Source organism: Lissotriton vulgaris, chromosome 5, assembly GCF_964263255.1.
Source record: "Lissotriton vulgaris chromosome 5, aLisVul1.2, whole genome shotgun sequence".
In the NCBI taxonomy this organism is placed as follows: domain Eukaryota; kingdom Metazoa; phylum Chordata; class Amphibia; order Caudata; family Salamandridae; genus Lissotriton; species Lissotriton vulgaris.
Genome location: NC_141693.1, coordinates 1,720,038,254 through 1,720,045,288, shown reverse-complemented (window position 1 = coordinate 1,720,045,288; position 7,035 = coordinate 1,720,038,254).

Sequence of the window (7,035 nt, the reverse complement as noted above, 5' to 3'; positions counted from 1 at the left end):
AATCTCTCAATTGGCAGTTAGAGCGAGGATTTTTATCACTACTGAGATAAACCTTGCTAATAGCAAGTTATCTCTGCGATAATTTCCGGAGATGCTTAGCGTTAAAAAATGTGTTGCTAAGCATCGTTAGCGGTAAATATCGCTAAACGTTGGTAATATGCCCCTAAATTTGTTTGCTTTTTTACCCTGGTTAATAACTGGGGGGTTGAGACAAGTTGGCCCTTCAGGGAGCTCATCTTGAAAGAGGAGGGGTCTTTTTGAGGACATATGTAATGTTCTCATCTCTCCTTATCTCCTTCTTCTATTTCTATCTTTGTCTTCTCTCTTCCTATCATTCTAGAATCCAAGCTGGATTCATTCTGTCTTTCTCCTTCTGACAATGAACAGCCGCCCTGCTGTGGGTCCGTTATTTGGCTATACTTAAAGACTTAATAAAGTCTTATTTTAAAATACAAGAACTTGTTTTCCACTGGCATTTATTCCTCGGTACATATTTTGGTACCAGGAGTGGGGTAAGAGGAGAAACCTTTTTCTCTTCCCGGTCCCACTTTCATTTTTCTCCGAGGAATTTCATGCCCATAATTTATTGCCCAGCTGACGTCCGAAAGCTTCGTCTCTTCAGACGCGCTCTCAAGGATACTTTATTGCTCTTCCGACAAGCAGGTCTACTACGATACTTTGTTTCAACGGACCCACAGCGTTTAAAGGATCTCTGGGTACTGATACTTCCTGTCACAGCAGGTCTGTTCCATTTATTTATTTGCGGCTTATTTATCTGCTTAAAAGCACGTTTAACCTTTAGCGCTTCAACTGTTTAAAGATCGTCTTTCAGCGCGAGCTCAGGATCGTCAGTTTCAACGGCTATGTCAGCGCGAGCTCTGCCCTTCACGTGCGCTGCTTTAAGCGAGTCTTAGCGATGCTGCTCGAGCTTGTACTTTGAATCTACACATGGTACTTTTGTTTCTTGGCATTTACAGCGCGTTCTTCAAATTACTTTACACACGCTCATCTATAAGCTATCCTGGCAACTCAAGTGAAATCATCAGGCATCTTTGTTTCTTTTGGAACTTTCATTCCACCAATTTAGAACATTTTAACAAGCTTCTATTCTTGAATTTTCTATTTTATTTTTAGAGGGCATTATTTCAAAAGTTCTACATACCTGGTTGACTCTCAATATTCTTCTTCATTGTTTCAACATTCCACTTATACAAGAGCTTCATTCAGAATTCTACGTTTGACTGTCAATATTCCATTACATTGCTTCAACATTTCACGTATTTCAAGAACTTCAAAACTATACTTTACTAATTTCTCTATTTATTTATCCATATCTCACTATTTATACATACTGATTTCTTATTTATCTTATTTATTATATTTATCCGCTTCTCTTTCTCATTACAATATTTATTCTCTTTTTTTCACTGATCTCCTGTTTTATGAAATTGATATTTACTATGTATTTTTATTGTATAATTCAATAAAAAATGTCATCACAAAAAAAACTCTACTTTGTGATATCATAATATAGGTATTATTGTACTACTTTTTAATAATTATCCTCTTAACTTTATTGCAATATGTCCTCTTCAGAAAGTGCTCTACATCCTCCACCGTTTCTTCTGAAACCAGGCAAACCTGAAATTGTTTGGAAACAATGGATTAACATTTTTGAAAATTACCTTGTTGCTATTGATAGAGTTGATTTTTCATCACAAAGGAAAAATGCTCTGCTTTACATCCACTTGGGTATTGCTGCACAGAAATTTTTCAATAATCTACCGCCTTTTCCTAGACCTTCCGGTGATGCTGCATGGAACGTATACATTGAATCTAAAGCTAAACTTAAAAAGCAATTTTATGATGAGCCAAATGTAATGTTGGAAGGACATAGCTTCTTCAAAAGAAAACAAGGCAGTGATGAATCTGTTGAACAGTATATTGCTGCTCTTCGAGTTCTTGCTTCAACTTGTGAATTTTACAATTACACTGATACTTCTATATGAGATCAATTTGTTTTTAATTGTTTTTCCCAAAAAATGCAAGAACGACTGTTGACATGCCGCAATCCCTCTCTTTCGTAGGTTATTGACATTGGTAAAAGCATTGAACGGTCAATAATTTCATCTCTAGCATTAGCTGGACAAGAAGGTCATTCACCTATTTCTTATGTCTCTGAGAATGCTTAGTTTGCTTCTATTTATGCCATTAAAGTTAACAAGGATATTAAACATACTTTTTGTTTTAGGTGTGGTTCCAAAAATCATATTGTCAATTTTCCTTCATGCCCTGCCTTAGGTAAAAAATTTAACAAATGCAAAAGGTCAGGTCATTTTCAAGAATATTGTAAATTACGTTGTTCTTTTCAAAATGTTAATCAGAATGTTAGAATACATAATGTTGAATTACAGTCTCCATCACAGTCTTCTTCCAACCTAGTTTCTACTCATTCTGTGCCTGAGTGCACTAATATGTTTTCCAATATGCTTTTGTCTATTGATGAACCATCTGATTGTGAACGACCATTATGTCAAGCTTTCATCAATGACAAATCTCTACAGGTTATGGCTGAAATTGGGTGCTCCCATTACTGTTCTAGCTGATACCACGTTTTTCAGTATTTGGTGTCACTCCATGCCCTTATAAGCTCCTGATATTTCTCCAAAAGCTTTTGGGGAAAAAGACATTGATCTTCTTGGTTTCTTTATTGGGTCTCTGAAAATTCTTGGTAGATCTACACAAACTAAAATTTACGTTGCACTCAGAGGTAGAGATTTGGTTGGTTGGAGAGATTTAGCCAGATGAGGTATTATTTTAAAGCCTGGCCACAAAAATCCCATTGTTTTAGGAGATCTTACTATTCTTACTATTGATAACGAATCTTCTCCTATTGATTTGCTTAGAAAAGAATTTCCGTCTGTATTTGGTAATGAAATTGGCACCATTAAAGGTTTTGAACATGTAATCAGACTAAAATCCAAAGCTACACCAATTACTCACATGGTCAGACTGGTTCCTATCAGTGTTAGGAATGATTTAAAAGAACAATTGGAACTCGAGATGGCATTATTACTCCCACTGATTCTTCTCAGTGGGTGTCTCCTATTGTTCTTGCTAAAGAAAAAGAATGGAGATATTCGTTTATGTGTGGACCTCAGGTCACTTAATCGTAATATCATTGTTGATTGCCATCCTCTTTCTCACATACAACATATGCTCTCCAACATTGGTCATGCTAAATATTTTTCCAGTATCGACCTCCGCTCTGCATATCACCAAATATCTCCTAATACTGATTCTCAAGAACTTACTACATTCGTAACTCCTTTCGGAGCTTACAAATTTTTGAGGTTGCCGTTTGGCTTAGCCTCTTCAGCCTCAGTGTTTCAAAAAGTCATGGATGTTCTTTTTAAAGATATTGGAAATGTTCAAGCATATCAAGATGATATCCTTGTTTTTACTGAAACCAGAGAAGCACACTTGGACACTTTACATAAAGTTTTTTCTATTTTGAGTTCAAGAGGTGTTACTGTTCAGCCTGACAAATGTAAATTCTTAGTTGAGCAAATAGATTATTTAGGTCATACTATTACACCTGAAAGTATTAAACCTACATTTTGCAATGTTGAGGCCATTCTCAAAGCTCCGCCTCCTAATAATAAAGATGCTCTTAGATCTTTTTTAGGTCTTTGTGAGTACTATGCTTGTTTTGTACCCGAGTATGCTTCTTTTGTCCAACCCTTGAGGTCTCTTCTTAAGAAAGGCACCGGTTTTGTTTGGTCTAATGATGCTGATATTGCTTTTGAAAATATTAAAAAGCTAGTGGTTAATGCTCCTGCACTTAGTCCATATATTCATGGTCATCATTGCACGGTTACTGTGGATGCCAGCCTTAGTGGTCTTGGTGCAGTTTTCGGCCAACAAAACTTAGGCAAAGATCACACAATTTCTTTTGCATCCCGGTCTTTATCTGATGCGGAGTCAAGATATTCAACTATTGAAAGAGAGGCGTTAGCCTATGTCTGGGCTGTCTCAAAGTTTAAAACTTATCTTTGGGGTAATTTATTCACTTTATACACTGATCATAAACCACTGGTTTATCTCTTGCAAGGAGATGGTTTAGGAAAAGCTTCGGGTCGCCTTGTACGTATTCTTTCGAAACTGCAAGAATACGACTTCACAATCAAATACATACAAGGTGGTAAAAATTTCAGAGCGGATTGTCTCTCTCGGTTACCTCTACCTACAAATGATGATACTGTCGATGAATTTGACTGTGTTGTAGCTTCTATTGATGCTTCTTCTCCATCTAATGGTGTGATATCTGAAAAAGATTGGCTGGAAGACATCTCCACTGATCATGATTTAAAGAAAATTTCTAATTTCATTGTCGAAGGTTGGCCTCCCATTCGCAATATTCCTCATAATTTAAGATCTTATGCTCAAGTTTCGTCCGAATTGTCATTAGAGAATGACATTTGTATTAGAAATGGTTGTTTTATTCCTCCATCCTCTCTTAGAAATAAACTCATTTCAATTGCACACACGGGACATTTAGGAGTCACTGCCGCATGTAAAAAACTCTGGGAGAATTATTGGTGGCCTTCCTTGAATGCTCAGGTTGCTTCTTTTGTTGACATATGTCCTCAATGTGTTGTCTAATTGATTATTTTTCTAAATGGATTTATTTTTCTTTTGTTGAATCAGCCTCGACTAATTCTGTTTTGCAACTTCTTAAAAATGTGTTTTCTCTTGAAGGTCCTCCAAGAAAAATAGACACAGACATTGGTACTCATTTTATATCAAATGCTATGCAAGATTTTTTAAAGTCTATGGATGTTAAACATGTTCAAGTAGCTTTGTACAGTTCTGCTGCCAATGGACTTGTTGAAAGAGCGAATCACGTTCTTAAAGAAGGGGTTCAGACTGTTCTATCCTCTGGTTTAGATGTTAACCTCTTTCTTAAAAACCAAGTCAATGCATATCACAACTCACCTCATTCTACAACTAATTTCACTCCTTTTGAGTTGATAAGGGGCAGAAAATGTTGCTCTCTACTTCTTCCTTCTTGGTTAGAGCAACATTATTTTAATTCCTCTTCAAGATATGTCATCAATTCAGACAAAGATGCTATTTTACGTCAATCTGTTGCTTTAGCACACACTAAACAAAAATATCATTTTGATAATTGCAAACATGTTCAATCAACAGAATTTAATTCTGGTTCATATGTTCTTATCAAAAACCCCTTTTTTGTCAAAAAAGGAGAATCTTCTTTTTCTTCTCCTTACAAAATATCTAAAGTTGGGCTCCGTTCTTGTTTACTTCATGATGGGAAATGGTGGAACAAAAATAGACTTGTTCCTTTTTCTGATGAACAAGCAGCAATTCATGTCAAAACTGCTGTTAATCCTGGTTCAGAAGATTATGTTTTGTTTGAAGGTCCTTGTTCATCCTCAGAAGTTGTCTCATCCACTTCTCCTGGAAGTCCTACTACTACTGTGTCTGCTGGAAATATTGTTAACACTTCTGTCAACATGCCTATTTCTAATTTGCCTTCAAAAAGAATTTGTAAATTAGCTGCTCATTTTAAAGATTTTATATTATCATAATTTTGTCTTATGTTTAAAAAATATATAAATATATTTAGGATCTGCAAGTTAATTGCTCACTTTTAAGTTTTATATTAGTCATGTTTTTTAATGTTGGTTAGTTGTGCAATTATGTATATTACTTTTGTTTCTCCATTAAAGGGAAGATATGTAATGTTCTCATCTCTCATTATCTCTCTCTTCTATTTCTATCTTTGTCTTCTCTCTTCCTATCATTCTAGAATCCAAGCTGGATTCATTCTGTCTTTCTCCTTCTGACAACGAACAGACGCCCTGCTGTGGGTCCGTTATTTGGCTATACTTAAAGACTTAATGAAGTCTTAGTTTAAAATACAAGAACTTGTTTTCCACTGGCATTTATTCCTCGGTACATCATACCGTCCTTAAATGTATCTAAGATACAAGATCTAATTTCCTTTTGAATTTTGCGATGTGGTCTCCCATATTGTAAAGAGGATTATGATGTTTTGTGCCGCTAAGGACACCCAGATAAGTTGTGCCGCTAAGGACACCCAGATAAGTTGTGCCTCTAAGGACATCCAGATAAGTTGTGCCTCTAAGGACACCAAGATAAGTTGTGCCGCTAAGGACACCCAGATAAGTTGTGCTGCTAGGGACACCCAGATAAGTTGTGCCGCTAGGGACACCTTGAGAGTTTTAGGTGCGAAGACCTCCATTAGAAGTTGAGGTGCTAAGTCCTCCCTGAATTGATGAGGTGCTTGGACCTCCTATATTGCTCTTATCAATGTTTTTACTTTTCTTAGGTCTTTTACCCCTTAATTCAGTGATCTTGTCAGAGTAGAGGTTTGGAATTTCTGAGATTTTGTCCTCATCAGGGAGTGACCTTTTAGAGGACATGATCTGACTTAAGGTCTCAAACATGCAGGACCTCAATTCCTTATGAAGGATTTTTGCAGGGCTTTGTTGTCTATGTTAGGAGTAGGGGCAGAAGACTTGTCTGAGTCAGACATGGTGTATAGGAAATGTTAACTTGTAAAAAGTGGTAAAGCCCTTTAATGAAAGATAATTAGGGAGGATTTCCCTTAATAATAGTGACATGGTTTATAGATGAAGGAATGTCAAGAGAATAATTCCTCTCTTATTATAATTAATTTTGTTATAGAATGTTGAAAAGGCCATTTAAATGAGGCTTTCCTGCTAAAACCCCTTTTTTTATGCATACGTTTGTAAAACAATAACAACTTGCGGAAGAAATCCTAAATAATAAAAGGTAGCGATGCAGAGCCGCGTTGGAGTGCGCAGCCTGCATCGGTGAAAAGAGGTGAAAAACAGGAGTTAAACTAAGACATTAGGTAAATTCATTATGGCATGAGAAAGTAGACAAGGATAAAATTGAAGAATAATCTTTAAAAAAAAAAATATTAAGGTTAGATTAAGCATCTAAAAATCTTTAAATATA